This window comes from Falco naumanni, chromosome 8 (assembly GCF_017639655.2).
Source record: "Falco naumanni isolate bFalNau1 chromosome 8, bFalNau1.pat, whole genome shotgun sequence".
Lineage (NCBI taxonomy): Eukaryota > Metazoa > Chordata > Aves > Falconiformes > Falconidae > Falco > Falco naumanni.
In genome coordinates this window covers 64,085,129-64,101,847 of record NC_054061.1, presented here as the reverse complement: position 1 = coordinate 64,101,847, position 16,719 = coordinate 64,085,129, and the positions used below count along the sequence as shown (strand labels likewise).

Sequence of the window (16,719 nt, the reverse complement as noted above, 5' to 3'; positions counted from 1 at the left end):
TAACGGCAGACTGCGCCAAGCCATGAAACATGCTGCTGCACTGATGAAGGAGTTGACAGGGCTAAGACCAACATACAAGTGGAACAATGATTTCAACGGTTTACTTAGCAACAGTACAACAAATTAAACGTCTCCCTTAAAAGCAAAACACAGATTTCCCCATTAATACAAAGGAAGTAAGTACCCAAGAGACAGCTGCGGTAGCCTCATTAAATCATATTATGTGAATCTAATAAGCAGGCCCATTCCAAATTTTTACCAGTGCAGACGCTGAATGTTTGCATTACTCATCAAAATCGGGAGTAAATTATGCAGGTTACAAGTGCTTCGATAAGCTGCAAACTGCAGCATCATAAACATCCAATTTATTTAAAGAATAACTGATCTGCTATGGTGATGTGCTACAGTTTTTATCACGTTTCTTTAAAACTATCCACATTGAAGGGAAGAGCTCTCCCACTGCCCAGAGCTCAAGTCTTAGGGAGAGAAAAAAATTGGTCATTTGTGGTTTTCCTTAATAAATACAGAACTGCAATTGTAATGTAATTTTATTCTGGTCATACATTTTGCTAAATAATGATAATTCCTCTGTCTCACAAGTAAATCAGCTGCATGCCTGAATATTACGGTCCCTTGGGGTTCACACAGCACATGCATTTTTACAGTTTAAGTATATCACCAACCTGGCGTAATTGCTTCCATCCAGCTAACATTTAAACATTATGAATTAGTGGCAATAAGGGTACTTAAAAAACAAAACAAAATGAAACACACACACACCCCCCCCAAACTAACCACACAATTATACTGTAACTGCAACGTAACTTGGTACTTTATGAGAAGAAAGTAACACCACAAATCTCCAATAGTTTTGTATACTTGCAAAGTTTAGAAAATGTCGAGCAAGAAGAATAATGTTGGGTCTACAACCAGAAAAGTAAGAAGCCCCTGACTTCCAGTTCTGCTCATGACCCTGGGAAGGCCCCTCAGGAAAACACTGTCTGCTCTGGATTTGGACTCATGGTTTCTGTAAGACTCAGAAATGTTTCTGGAGCACAAACGTCAGTACCTTCAGAGAAAAGGCAGTTTCTGCCGGGGTCTCCATCCCGCCCCTCACCCGGGGGTGAGATGCATGGCAGAAGAATTATGCTGCAGAGAATTAAGCAAAAGCCGTGCCTGCCAAGCAAACATGACGCTTTCTACGTTACTTCAGCATCACGACAAGGATGGAAGCTATTTACAAAAAGCATAAAATACCAGAAGGAAAGATATTCACAGGAAAATGCTGCTAACCACTAGGAACCACTTCTATTTCCATGGACAGAATCCAGCTCAGAACTCACAGCCCATCAAATGGGCCCTTTAAAATAGATGATGCTTCGCAACAGCTGTGTGATTTAGCAGTTGCTCATTTTAAGCTTCAATCTTAGAACACTTATACACACACTCAGTCCCCATGATCACCCCTGTCCATTTGTTAATATCCTACTCAGCATAAAATAAATGCGCCTGTGTATTTGTTCATCCAGCGTCTCCTCACGTCCCTTTTAATCGTCAGTGCTCTGGCTTTTCATAGGGCCGATCCCTCTCACCAGGGTATCACAGATTCTAAGTTTGTTGGTGTTGTTTTTACATAAGCAGATATGGTGAAAAGAGAAGTTTTAAAGGAAAAGCCTTTTTCTTGCTCTGGAAGCATTAGCTCCCTCTTTTTTGTCTTTCTTCTTATTAATGCTCAGTTCCTTTAGGTGGGCTTACGAGCAATAACCGCTCCCCAACACATTGCTCCAAGGTAAAGAAAAGGTGAAAGAATACACCTCCCCGCAGCTGCAGGACTTGCTGGCTCTTGGAAAAAGCGGCCAGAGGTGGGCAAGCGGGCAGCCCGGCAGGCAGCCGGCAACAGGGCTTGCCCCGCGCCCCGGGGCACGCTCGGCCTGGGGCTGCTCTGCTCCAAACCCGCACACCTGGGAGCAGCCAACTTCTGAGCGCCCTTCTGCAATGACACTGCTTTTTTTTTTTTTTTTTTCCTAGCAGTGGCTGCAGGAAAGTCATATTGCTGCAAATATGCTAGTTAGCTATTTTTTTAATATGTCTGTCTTTTAATGAGAGACTAAAAAGAACAATAATTAAAAAATGACAGTTTTCCAAAAATTATAGAATTCATTTGCTTTGCCTGTCAGCTTTCAATTTCAAAGCTCTTAACGGATTTTCCAGCCTTAACCCTAAAGCAAAGCTTTATGCTATGAAGGGCAGACATGTTTTATATCTGTTTAATTATAATAATGAAGACTTTGGTAATGCATTTAAAAGAAATACAGTATAATCAGGGCCGTATCCAGAGAACTGCTTTGTTGTACCCAGGAGAATTTGTCTGTCTTAATTAAGTCTCCTCTCCCAGACACAGAACATAGTGGCTCTTTCATCTGAACTACCTTATGCAACTGCACAACAGCTCTACTTATTGCATATGGCACACGCTGTTTTTTCAGTGCAATTTCTAACACTATTATCATGCTTCTTAAAGCAAGAACACAGAAAACATAGAAAACAGTCTGGGCAATGTCTTTGTGTATAGTGAACGGTATGCACACGCTTCAGTCTCGTACTTCAGCAAGGGGGTCCGCAGTAAAATATGAATGCCCTAACGCTATTATTAATCTGGATCAGATTAAATTCTCTTAGTTCACACAACGCACACTTTGCTTACCTGGATGTAAAGAAAGCAGAATCTAGCCCCTAGGAGCAATGTATGAGGTTCATGCCATTCTTAATTTTGCCATGTTTTCTGGCTACATATTTTAAGGTGTATTTGGTGTCAGGAGAACAGTACAAAAACACTGTACCAGCACCAGATAATTTACAGGTAGATTTAAAAAAATTAAAATCTATCAGAACTACCACAGCCAGTAAACTCCATAGCTCATTAATTTCAGTGGCTTCTGCCTCTGCTGTTTTCCAATTTTGAATCAATATTGAAGCTTACAGAAAATATTTTCCTCCTTCTGCCTATACACGAACAAAATGAATTACAATTTTTTTCCAAACAATGTTTTCAGATGGGATCATTATAAACTGAGAGAAGAAAAATAATCAACTCTTTGTATGCAGTAAAGTGGTAAACGTTTTGTAACTATGTACTTTGGAAAATAATACATTTCTAACTCATTTTCCAAAGCCAATTAAACTATCTGTCAATGAGTTCTTCAGCACCTACGTAAATTGAGGCATGTCAGATAATCTGTAATTGCTGAATGCTCTCTATTGATCAAAGTACAATGTTGTAGCTCAGCAAACTGAAATGGCATTATTGCCCTCATGAAAAATGAATGCTTCATCCTGCAACCATTTGCCAGTACCTGAAAATGCAAACACTGGTCTAAGTGCTCCCAGTGAAGCGCAGTCATTCAGCAAGCGCTGTGCACCACCACACCGACACAGAGAGACTGCAGCTGTGCTGCTTCTGTGCTAAAAGGCTGGCACAATCCAACCTCAACCATTGATTCCTTCCTACACCCTGACAGAAAACTTAATTTTCTCCTATCAATATGCCTCAGAATAAACTCACATGCAACATTTTAGAAAAGTGTGTGAAACTACGAAAAACACACCATCCAGAAATTAGCCCAAATACTAAATTAAAGGATAAATTCAGAAGGGGTCTAAATACATCCTTTGATTTCAGGGTCAACGTGGCTATCCGAAGTGGTAGTAGGGAAGTAACTAAACCTGTGAAGAGCTGAAGGGTAGAACACTTTTAGAGTATTCACTGAGATGGGCTGTTACCTTCCAGGGTTTATAGCTTACTTTTGGTGGCACACTCATTCTGGACACCTTAACGCTAAACTTGGAGAGTTTTCTTTTTCTCTGCTGCCTGAAAACACAGGGTTTGAAATAAAATTTGGAAATCCAAGTAGCAGAACATACAAGACCGAGCATAAAGCAGGTTTTTCTTGCATCCCATTTCTGAAAAGCTCAAGTACAGATGTCACACATCATTGTATACAGTTAAGAGGTGCTTCTATATCGACCACTGAAGCAACAGATCTGACTCCAGAGTGACATCCACTCAAGCAGAAGCTCAGTTACCTCGCTTTGCACAAAGCACGCAGCTGATGATACATCCCCAGCTCTTGCTGAAGTCAATGAAATGTTTAAACCCAGATCTGCTGTATTCAGTGAAACGTAAAAGATAAGCATTGCTGATCTCGGAGACCCACCCACAGCCGTGCGGGAAGCAGAGGACAGCGGGGCCATGGACACTGCTGACACGCTGTGACGCTGAGCCAGAAAGCCACCCCTCTGTCTTCAGAGACTGCTCTAGATCTGCATCAGACCTACAGGTTTTGTGAATTGCATTTTCATGGTAGGAACATAGCATGCAGTAAAAATAAGTCAAACAGTTGTCTTAGTAAAATAAGGCATTTCTTTGCAAGTGCAGAAAAGACACTGCACATCACTCCTGAATGTGAATGTTTTTTCAACTGGTTTGCTTGGGATACCTTTATAATAACCCAGACTACATATCTGAAAGATAATCCGGTTTATTTCTGATCTATAAATATGATCTGCAGGGCAGGTAGGAGAAATGGGCTTGAAACCTCCTAACCTAAACCTTTGGCCATGAGTAACTAATGAGATGTAATAAATGGTTCAGTCTGGATAAAAGCAAATGTTGTTTTCTTAGTTAAAAGTTTCAGTGTAATTGTTTTTCCTTTTTGTATTTGAGCCTTCTTGTTCCTGCAATACCAGAAAAGATACACAGAAGCACCCCATTACCTCTGCCATTCCTTTTTATACACTTTAGCAGTGATGACACATAAAAATATTTATTTCAGCAGTTTTGTGCAGAGCTGGTCCAATGCAAAACCAAAAGCAGGTTCACAAGCAGTCCATAAGCACATCCTTGCTAAGAAAATGACAGAGTATCTACAGTTTAACAAGAATTTTCAGACAGAAAAAGTCTCTTAAGCCTGTGAAGTTCAAGGGTTTATGCTACAGGGAAGAATGGGACTAAAAGGCCTGGAAAACTGTCTCTTGTTTTCCTGCTCAAGCCTGTGCAGAGACATACGATGTTTGGCAAATAAATGTATTTTAAATACACATCCTGGACATGTTTATACTCCATTTGCAAAGAACATAGGCAATTGGAATAAAGCTGCATGAAGACCTGTGGCTCGAGACAGGACACGTGGGTATGAGCACCGAGGCACAAGCGGAGTGTGCAGCTGGGCAAGCACACACGCACTGACGCACACCTAAGGCAGAGCTGGGAAGGGACCTCACCACCCCCTTTCCAAGTGAAACCTGGAAAATTATAAAAATCTTGGTACATTCTGAGCCATTTCAAGAGCAAACATTTTTCTCCCCCACAAATACCTCGCTGAAGCCCAGAGAGCAGTCATGTCTTGCTGTGATGATTACGCAGCATCTAGAAGGGGAATGAGAGGCAGGAAGAACTCCAGCAGAGAGTAACTGGGAAAACCAGCATAAAACTTCTCTCCTTATTATTGCCTTGGTGGAACAATGGCAGAATTATACAAAAGGAGCAGCTAGAGCCCCTTCCAGCATACATTCTGGATTAATCACACAGAGCTTGAAACTGATACATAAATTGACATTAGTTCAGTCTGCATGTATAATTTCAACTCACTCTCATTTTTCACAGAAAACGATGTCAGGTTTTAATTAAAATCTTTTAACTGAAAATTAAAATGTCAGCGGTGATGCACAGATGCTGCTGAACAGATTTATATTCCCCCTAACGTAAATTTTAAAAAAAAAAAAAAAAGAAAAGAAAAGAGGAAATACCTAAGAGTGAGACTTTCGAGCAATACTCTGCTCAGCAAGTGTCTGGGACTGAGCACCACTGAATTAAGTCCTAGGGTTGTATTTTCTGTCTAAACCTATGTCTTGCTGCCAGTTACATGCTTGCGGGGTCAGGGACTACCCAGCTGAACTCTAGCATTCAGTTAGCAGGGGAATATAAAAGCAAACAGCTGCTCAACGCAGTGTATCAGTGTGGGGTGTGCCTAACGCAAGTCTCGGGAAACTCCAAACAGCTTTTTCGCTCATCAGACAAGAGATGGCCCTGAAGCAAAACCAAAGCCTTGAACTCCAGCACTGGTACATCACCCCACGCAGACACGGGCAGGTGCGTGCTCATCTGCCTCGGCTTCCCCGCAGCCAAGGCACTGCAGACCTGCACGGGGTGAGACTCCAATGCAATGGCTGAACACTACCTTCTGCCTCGCAAAAAATACTTGACCGTGAGTTTCGCTGGGAGAGGTGATAATGGCAGAGCCACAGAGTGCGACACCCATTTCCCAGGGCTGCTGCTCTAATGAAGCCTAATATGGCTTAGTGGTGGAGTTGGCCATCCTGGGCTAACAGTTGGATCTGATGATCTTAAAGGTCTTTTCCAACCTAAATCGTTCTATGATTTAGAGCTAACATGGTCTGACACACCAGCACTGACGCACCAACAGCTTCCAAGGGGCGCTCCCCGAGGTCCCTTTTGGCCCTGCTACAACCACCGAACTCACAACTATTTCAATCAACAGAATGTTCCATCTATATCCAAAGTCCATGGGATCGCTGGCATGAAGTGAGATGTGCAGCTCTTTTCTCCAAAGCTGCTTCTTCTGATGCTTTCAGAGGTTCTTCTGTGTGGTTCAATGGACTCAGAGTTACAAACTTTGTTCATCTGCCTCAAACAAACCACCAGCTTCAGCTTGAATGTCTAAGTTCACACACGGTTTGGCTCAGCCCAGCATCACACACAACCATGCTCCACTGCTGCTGCTGACCATTTGCAGAAACACTTTCTCTGATTCCACAAATAAAGCTCATTCCATGGCTTAACTTCATTTTCTGGCTACAAATTAAATAAGAGAGACAATAAAATGTTGCATATTGCAATGTACTCTTACAGTGAATGGAAAGCCCTTAAGCAGAATGCAAACATGAACAAAATTAAGGCATGAGTCACAGAGAGCAAGTCAAAGGAGAAAAAAAAAAAGGAAAAAAATACTAATATATGAAGGAGGTGAAGAAATTGTAAATACAAGAGAAAAGTCATAAACAGTGGCCCATGTAGAAGTGGCTCTCAGGCATGGGCAGCACACTTCAGAAGTGGACAAGCTGAAGAGCTTCTGACACCTCGCTCAGTTCAACTCTCCATCCTCATTAAAAGAGCACCTGAAAAAGGAAATCTCTGTTCTTGGGGGAGCACATTTAATTCTCAACAAACATTGCGGAGAGTTGCACTGATGACATTGATAACAGGAGGGCAGTTTAATCACCACAGCTGGTTTTGGGTTCCTACCAACTCGATGAGGATCTGCTGCTCAAGCTGCTAATACTTGGAGCCTGATTTTCTGACAATTTGTTTCTGTGTTCTCAGTGACTGCATCTATCACCCCTTCCTTGCTGCTGAAGTATCTAATGTCACTGTACCTGTCAGGTGCTGGGAACTGAAAATTATTTCCCTGCAGTATTAAAGAGGCTGAAAAAAGAAAATGGGTATTACTAGCGGGCAGCTCCAGCGCTGCTGTTCGTACAGGATACAGCAGTTCCACTGGGCTGAATGACATTACATATTTGCACATGGCAATTTGCGCTGTGCAGGAAATCTTCTCTTTAACTGAGCGTGGCTGTTAAAAAAACAACAACAGATCAGCCAGGAAAAAAAGAAAAAAAGGAAAGAATAGAGGTGGGAATGGAAGAAAAGCCAACCTGCTCTTCTCAGCTGCCTGCAGAGCACGGGCACGTCCCCACTAAGCCCTGGTGCACGCAGCACGCAGCTGTGCCCAGCAAAGGCGGAAGATGCAGAGGGCGATCAGCAGTTCTCATTCTTGAGACCAAAGGCCAAAATGAACCAACCCTTCTGGCAGAGGCACGTGGCCCTGGCGGACCTCCCCCCGCAAGAGACCCACCAGCAGCACAGTGACACCCAGCATGCCACCACTTCACCAGCGATGGCTCTGCCCTAGGCTGTCAGACCCAAACTGCTTCGGAGGCCGGCTCTGCTGCTCGTCCCCTGCAGACCCAGGGGGCTGGCCAGCCGGGGGGAGCCCAGCGGCCAGCACAGAGGCAGCGGCACAGCCTGGCTGGCCCGCCCTGGACAGCCAGGACACCCTGCACTCGAGCATGCACACGGTGATTCACAGCATTCATTTCAGTGGCCAAAACCATTTAATAAACTAGTAGTAGACTTCAGGCTTGAAATTTCACAGGGATGTTTAGACTGAGAGCTCATACAGTGACAAACTTCTGGCTTAGAAAAAGACTGCTAAAACCTATCTTTGGTCGTTTACACATCCTCTCTTTTAGTGTGAGACCTGCCATCTGCCTACTGCAATTTGCCAGTTACGCTGCCGTACACCAGCCATCGTGCTGCTGCCGCCACGCTGCTATAACACAGACAAAACCCTCTCTTCTTGTTTTCACCCACATGCTGCTTTTGGGCTGTTGCCTGAGAAGGAGCAAGTGGCTTAGAGCAGGAGGGCTCAGTCATTTATATCCCAGGCGTTGCCGTACAGGTAGGCTCTTCCTCTCCGGAAGAGGCAAAGGAGCACCACCACCACCAAAGTCCAAGCAGGGAATCCCAACGAGCTGACAGACATCTCTCCGCTAACATTGCAGATACTGCCTGGCACCAGCCCCTCTGTCATGACTGCCTCCACCTCGGCATCTCCTCCGCCCTGCTTTTTGGACACTGAGCAAGACCCCTGAAAGCTAATAAAAATATCAGCCCTCCCACTGACCCCTCACCTGACCCTAAGCACAGTCAAATTCTGCCTCTTTGCATCAGTTCATCACCTGCAAGACCAAAATCACTCACGCAATTTCCATCCCTGCCTTGCCCCGCAGCAGCAGAGCTGGGGGAGCAGCACATGAAACAGCAGTGGCTGCGTGTCCAACCAGGGGCTGTGTGTGCAAACAGCCAGCTAATACGCCAGGCACGCAGTAAGTTCATGTCCCTGCTCCTTCCCACCCGCCTGAACCCAAATGTGTACAGCAGACTGTTTAAAAACAGAGGTAATTTGAATGAAATAGTAGTCCTAACACATTCTGCAAGCATTCCTGAAAACTGAGCATTTGCATTAATTTTATTCAAAAGCCTGTGAACAAACACCGGCTCTGCTGTACCACTGCTGCTCTCACCTCCGTAATTCAGTTCCCACTGTGGGGGGCTATCTATTTCATTCCCCTTGCAACATAAAAGCCATTTCTCCAGTCAAACCTCTACATTATAGATGGTTATTTTCTCCTTTATCATAAGCCCACTAATAGTCTATTTCATATGGAGGCAAAGCACACAGCTGAACGATGACGGCGGTGGCAGAAAAGCAATCCTGCTCGCACAAGGGACCTCTCCCAGGATTTTAAGTTGTTTGTGGAGGCCTGACTCCAGTGCCATGCTGGCTGTACATCACTGTGATTACCCTGACTAGGTTATTCTGATTTACCGGAGAGAGGGAGACGGAGAGGCAGGAAATTGGCCCCGCACTGATGTACTAATGTATACTCCTCTCCAGAAGCTCAGTGCCTCTAAATATGAAAATGTTAAAACCATGTTTTTGATAAGCATGACAAATCGCATAAAGTCATTACAGTTTTATTAGAGGAAACATTTTCAAATGCATTGATTAAATTAGGAATAATGACTTGGACCTAAATTTATGAACCTCTAATCTCATCAGCACTAATGACCTCCTGAAACGTAAGAGAGGAAGTCAGCATCCTCAGGGCCGAGACAAAGACAGCACAGCGCACATCAGCCCTTCGTCTGCCACGCTGCAATGGATAAAACTAGGCGAGAAGACAAAGACCGTGGAGAGGCCACATCACAATCCACAAGTTAAATAGCTTCGGCTGTGATTTTAACCACTGTTTAAAATTGCTTAGCTCTTGAGCCCCAAGAAACGTCGAGACACTTACTGTAATCAAAAAGCAGCCTATGTAAAAGCAGTAAGCGTTGTTCTGCGCATATCCACAACAAAGCATATGAAAAAATTGGGGTGTTCAACCTGTAGTTGCCTTCCCAATGCAAACGGGTTCTGGCGTACACCTTCCAGTGTACATTCGCATGCAGACATCCCACAGACCAAACTGCTAAGTCCAAACAAAGAACATGCAGCAAGGAGCCAGTCGTCGGGTGGCATTCACCTTCCCACTCTGCCCTAACACCACTGCTCTCCCCCATAACAAGTCCCCCTGCCCCCTAACACAGGCGCTGACCCACAGGCCTACTGAGAGGAGGAAGACAAAGGAAGGTGTAGACCTTTCACTGCACACAGAGCTTAAGGATCGATCCAATTGACCCTCACCTCCCCGATGCTGACTGACCAAGAAAAAACATCACTGCTGAGTGGGCCTAACCTGTAACCTGTTATTTCAAGGTGCCATTGTCAAGATTAGGGAGACCTGGGCTTGATAAAGAGCAAGCGAGCAAACGTTGACTGTGCATCATCTTAAATTCCTTCTGGGTCCTGGAGGTGGCCAAGTCTCGTTCGCATCCCAGCCATGGTTGAGACAATCTCAGGGACGTGCATAACCTAAACTCGTCTCCGAATGTCTGCATGCACTCAGCAGACCAGGTGGAAAGCGGCGCACAGCCCTCCTGCTTCCCAGGCCCCGAGGACTGGCACGTTAACCGCTGCCTTCTCCCTGCAAAACCTGAGAAGTACTGCAGATACCTCCTCATGGAAACCATCAGCTAAAACCAAATTGCGCGTGCAACAGTATGCACCTAATCAGGGCTTTTTATACTGAATCCTTCTTTTCTTCTCCCCCAACAGCAAACGTTATAAAGGATGTTTTACCCCATTTTCTTTTTTCCCCTCTTGCTCTGTGAAAATCCTAAGCAAGAAGGAACAGTGAAATGAATGTACAGCGCATCTGTCAAAACATAGACAATACACTAGGAGAAAGTAAACTGTTTACCCCTAAACTCAAAAATTATGATTATCTTACATGTCTTCTGAAACACCAGCAAACATAAGAAACTGCTAATGGAAGAAGAATTTTTTTTAACAAAGGATGTTTCTTTAAATTTAACATTACTGGGGAAGAATAAAATAGCAAAGAGCGCATCACTGGAAAACCAGCAGAATAATCTGAGTGCTTTCCCTCACCTTCCCTCTTTCATGCAGTTTATAGATTTATGTACTTCTCTTTCTTGTAAGGGCTACATCACAGGATAATGCATGATGAATACATTAGTTCACTAAACTCCACCAGTGTAGCTTCATCTGTCAGGTGAATGGGAAACACGTACTGACGATATACAGCCGTGCATTAAGGCTACTTCTGCCTGTCTCACCACGAGCTCAAATCCAGAAAACAAACCTCACCTCAAACAGGGAACAATGTCACTTAACCTCCAAGACCCAAATCTCATGCAACACCCTGGGCCCCATAGCAGGGTACCCCGTATGGTGAAAAACTGAGTTTCAGAGCTTCAGCTCTGAACCTCTGGGACACCAGAGAAGCCAGGAGCTTGCTGGCTACAGATGCTTTCCTGCATGCTAGAAGCCAGAAAGATGCTCTTCTGTGCAGCCCCGTCACTTCCAGGTACGCGATACAGAAATAATCTCACATGTGTATCTAGGAACAACAGAAAATTACTCACCTTTCACATTTTATGCAAATTTAGTATAAAAGTCCAAACAACTAATTACTTGAAGTAGATTGCTATTACAGGTTGGTTTTTTTTCTTAAACTGTAGTTACAGATTCAAGGTATGAGTCTGGTTGCTTTTTCTTCCCTTTATTACAGGAAAAAAACTCTATTTTTACTCTGTATCTGTCATTAAATTTGTAGTGTGTGCAAACACTGATGGGTGTTTTGGCTCTGTCAACCTCTGTTCTGTTGTAACAACTGGGAACTACATCTTCTGCTGAATTACACATATGAAATACTTCGAACAAACAAAAAGAGAACACTGGCTACCCACATACATTAGATATCTGATAGTAAAACTAAAATGATACATGTGGTAATAATACAGCTGCACAACATTATGATAATTGAGTCTGTCTTCCACCTCTCAAGCCACTGCGTTTCGGCTTTTTTCAGTATTCTTGAGTTCTCTTTTTTTTTTTTTTCTTTCTAAAGAGACCTCATTTCCAAGCTCTTCCCATCTTTATTCTTTCCCTTGAACTCACCTCTGAGAGACTTAATGAGGACAGAAAATGATCAGTCAGTACATTTTATGCCTTATTTGAAAGCACATAATGTTCCTCACAAGTTCCCTTTGTAGGGAAGATGTTTCTGGCAAGTCCTTCTCTTCTATAAAAATACTAAGAAAAAAGATGAAAGAGTGAGACACGGCAGCCCAGGACTCGGGTACAGGCCCGTGCCATTCCCCTTTCACAGGCAGGTTCCCTCCAGGTCTACAGGTACAGGGTTGGGCGAACCACCGCAATGTAACGCCGCTGTAGCGGCCGCTGCTAGAAACCACGGTTGATCTGCTCCCCTCTGGGGACCGCAGCAGGACGGCTGCTGTCTCACAGGCACTTTTTGCCGGAGCGCTCACAGTTAACAGTGTGTTGGCAATCAACGGGTCACCACTGGAAAGGTCGGCGCTCACACCTGGGCTTCCAGGGGCAACCGCAGAACCCCTCTGCAACCTTCGCGATACACATTATCTCGGCAGTAAGGAAAACCCACCTACCAAAGCAACTCCCTAATCAGCGGTACCGGCACATGAACACCCTCTTGGCATTGTGTTAAGTCAAGCTGATGCTGAACAGGTCCCATGCAAATCTCACCTTTATGTTTCTGAGGCCTCTAAGGATTTTGGGGGGGTGCTGTATGGGGATGGAGTATTCTGGTTTTAATGAGCCCTTGGCTCCTACAAAAATTTGACAGTAATACAAAATGGATTTCAATGTGTGAATTCACTGCTCCATGCAGAAAGGGGAAGGGAAGCATCGCAGAAATGGCACATGCCAGATTCCAGCCAGGGGTGAGCCCCAGCGCTGCATGCTAACCTGCCTGCCAGCATCTTGGTGCAAAAGCTGACAAACCCACACCAGTCCTTCACGTGAGCGCACAGCTCAGCACACTGGTGTGAGGATGGACCGGCAAACCCTTGATATGAAAAAAAACGCATGACTTGGTTAGCACAGATGTGCTCTTAAGACACCAAGATCGCACATCCCCCAGCTGCGCACTGCCAGCCCTCCCCAGTGGCAGCCCAGCAGGTTTTAGGGCTAATCTGAGAGATTTTGCTTCCTCAGGTTGGGAACCTCCTGTGTCCCAAGTAACCCACCTGTGCTGAAACTTGTCTCCTTTTCAGAGGCATGACGCTCAACCCTGTTCTGTTTTGGTTTTATTAAATTAAAAACAAAACTGCAAACAAACACTTGTCGATGTTCAAACCCAAAATCTTCACCCATCTATGGACCACTGTTTACACGTGGGGTTTTTGTCTGCTAGAGCTGTCCAATTCAAAATGAATTTATAGCCCTGCCTCCAGAAACGTAACATTAAGCACAGAGTGACAAGACATCAGCATGGGAGAAACAAACAACCTCTGGCAGAACACACTGGTGTGCAAGCTAGCTAACATGCAGCTACAGGAGCAGCAGGAAACAAAAACAGCTAGTTACCCTTACAAATGCCAACTGAGTCTGCTTAAAATTTTCTTTCCTATTGCTTACTGCTTTAATTAGTGGTTAGTAAATACTTGTGTGATGGCAGCATCCATATCACAACGAGATGTTGGACAGCACTGGGTAGGTACCGTATGAATAAAAAGTGGCAACAGTTGGCCTAAAGGGTTAACTGTGAATATTGCTTGTATTATTCCTGTTGGGGGTGTGGGGATGTGTGTGTGTGAATCTCACTGAGAAGGAAAATTTAAAAGGTACTAAGAAAACACATTAGCTCATCAGTTAGGCTATCAACACAGAATAACTGTGTTAATAATAATTAAAAATAAATACTGCATTAATAATAAATACAAATTACTTAGAGCAGTAACAATAAATTACATACTTTGAGAAAAAGCCTAATCATAGCAGTAGTTTCCTTGTCCACATTACCACACGTGCACTCTTTGTTGAACGGGGTGGAGGGTTTAAGACATTTCCCATGTTATCTGGGAGTAATTTTTAAATTGAACTGGAAAACAATTTGTGAAAAATGAAAGTATATTTAATTGCAAAATGAACTCAAGATGTGCACTAAATCAACTAATCTTATCAGGCTCGATTCATCTGTAATTCTCACCAGCAACAAAAATGGAAAGTGGGTGGGAAGCAGTTTCAAGTGCCTTTAAGCTTCCCACTGATGTACTCTAAACAAAGGGTTCAAGGTTTCTGCGGGAAGAGTCACAAACCCACCAGGGTTGACGAAGGGTGCGTGTCCTCAGCTTTCCCAGGGACGCCGCCCCGCGCTCAGTGCTGTGGCTGTGGGAGCGAGGTCCCCTGCCATACAGCTGCGCAGCTCAGACCCTCGCGCTGCGGGCAGCTCATCCCAGCAGGAGGGTGTTTAACGTGACCGTTCACAGCAGTCTCCCTAGATGCTGTTCATGCTAAATTTAACATTTGTACTAGGTTGTTCAGTATCTCCTTTTAAACTGATTGCTACATGCAAATTTTTGTATTCATTTGCAAGATACAAAATGCAAAGGATTAAATCACGAATTTGGCTATGATCATTGACCCATAATTGATTTTCCATTAGGCCATTTTAATCTTTTTGTGCACCACCTGTTCTATTACAAACTAAACCTCAGTATCTTCAGCACGCTGAGTGCGCCCACAGCCAGTCTCTTCGGTGGACAGAAAGCCTTTACCCAGCCACACGTGGAGATCAAGAGGTACAGCTTAGGCACACGCTGCAAATAAGGGCTTACGGTCAAGGACAACAAGGTGAATATTTTAAGAAAGGACATCCAAACCTCTTCCCATGCCTTGAAGAGACAAGGGAAGGAGCAGGGAGCCTGTCAGCCCAGCGGGGCTAAGGCAGGGATGGAGACCTTGGCACCGAGGGCTGCAGCTCAGCGGCGAGGAGGGAGCAATTGCGGGGAGAGCACGGGAGGCGGAAGGCAGACAAGGATGAGCATCCCTCTCCACGGGGGATTAATCGCAGCCCACATGCAAAGCGGAGTTTCACCAGGCGTACCGCCAGTGTGCGACGAGGGGAAGGCAGCGCTCGGCCCCCAGGATTGCACCTCGGGGAAACGCGGGCATCGCTCCCACCCATCTGCCGCGGAGTGCACAGGGCCTTCAAAGACCAGCAGGAGAAGCCGGAGCCTGACCGTGCCGGCGTGCAGCTCTCAGGTAACAGCTGCTGCCAGGCTTCCCAGGGCTGCATCCAGCTGCACGCACCGAGACACCCTGCCCTTGGTTCTGCTCACGGGGAGATGTGCCAAGGGGAAGGCAGCTGGCAAAAGCCAGTATATCCTTCAGCCCAAGCTAGCAGAGATCCTGCTGGGCCCCCTGCCAGCCCTGATGGTGGGTCAGATGCAGAGCTCTGCACTCCAGGTAGCGCAGAAAGAGAGATTAAAGCAACACAGTCAGTGAGACAGTTTCCTTCTACTTGCCCACTCAGGCAGAACAATTTCCCCTCTGGATTCATTTCTGCCTTCCTCCGCTCAGTGGAGAAGGCTGTAAATTGGTCCTGATGGGGAGGCCACGGAGCCCAGGCGGGAGGCATGGGAAGGCCACAGCCAGAATGGAGAAGGGCACAGCCAGGGTCGCCCTGTGCTCCCCCCCTGCCCCCCCCACTCCCATCCTCCCAGCACCCGACCATTCCTACAGGGTAAGTGTGCTTCCTGCTGCGGCAGGGACACAGACACAAACTGCAATGTGAATGTAAATGAGTGATTATAAAAATAAAGCATTTAGTTGTCACACAACTAAACAGTCATTCCCATGCCATTTAGAGACTCCACCCAGGCTGACTGCGGAGGTCCATCAGACTGGGAGATGTCCTCTGCTCCTTGCAAACACCGCTTTGAGGGACAAGGGAGCACAAGACAAGCAGTAGCGACAGGCCCTGTTACACTTTGTCAATAATGCAACGAAGAAGCCAGAAGACACAGCTGAAAAGTGAGAACAGATGGAGACTCTGCCACAATAATAATGCTGCCTTCCTCCAAGGACAGCCATGACCCACCCAAGCTTCAGGGATGGTCATCTGTCATGTCAGCATCCCCATCTTCCCCAAGAAGGGGTTACAGGATCCTCTTCAAAAACATTCAGTTTGTTTTTCCAAGCTGAATAGATGATAGCTTAACACCTCGAAGGCACTGAAAATATTTGCTGTGTAGTCCCAAAGAACCCCTTCTCCCTTTAGCGCAGTCTGAGGTTTCTGTTGCCGTACCAAGAGTCTCAAGAGAACCGCAAGATAAAGCAGCTACATACTCCTATCTACGGCATCTCCATTTAACTGCTGCTTACTATACCCCTGCACAGTGCCCCAGTATATTTACAACTGGTTTTGCATTTACTGCTAAGTTCTTTACAGATTGTAATTCTGAATTTTGTTCTCTGTAAAGCAACTTTAATCTCTCAATCTGATTCAGGCTTCTACCACACAACAGTTAAGTACAACATCTGGGCCCTGAGGTCAGATTATTAAAGTTTATTTCAAAACAACGCATAACAGAAAGCATCAGCTTCCAGCAGGAGCCTACACAAACAATTAAAAATACAACAGAGGAGCCTTTCTCAACTGTCAAGTAGCCATTTGAGTTTTATTTTG

At 45.0% G+C, this 16,719-nt stretch overlaps 1 protein-coding gene across 1 annotated transcript in view; it reads right to left on the bottom strand.

Moving 5' to 3' along the window:
• The window catches only part of PLCL1 (phospholipase C like 1 (inactive)), a 205,639-nt gene that overhangs the window by 57,295 nt on the left and 131,625 nt on the right, over positions 1-16,719 (bottom strand). The gene's annotated exons all lie outside the window — the stretch shown is intronic.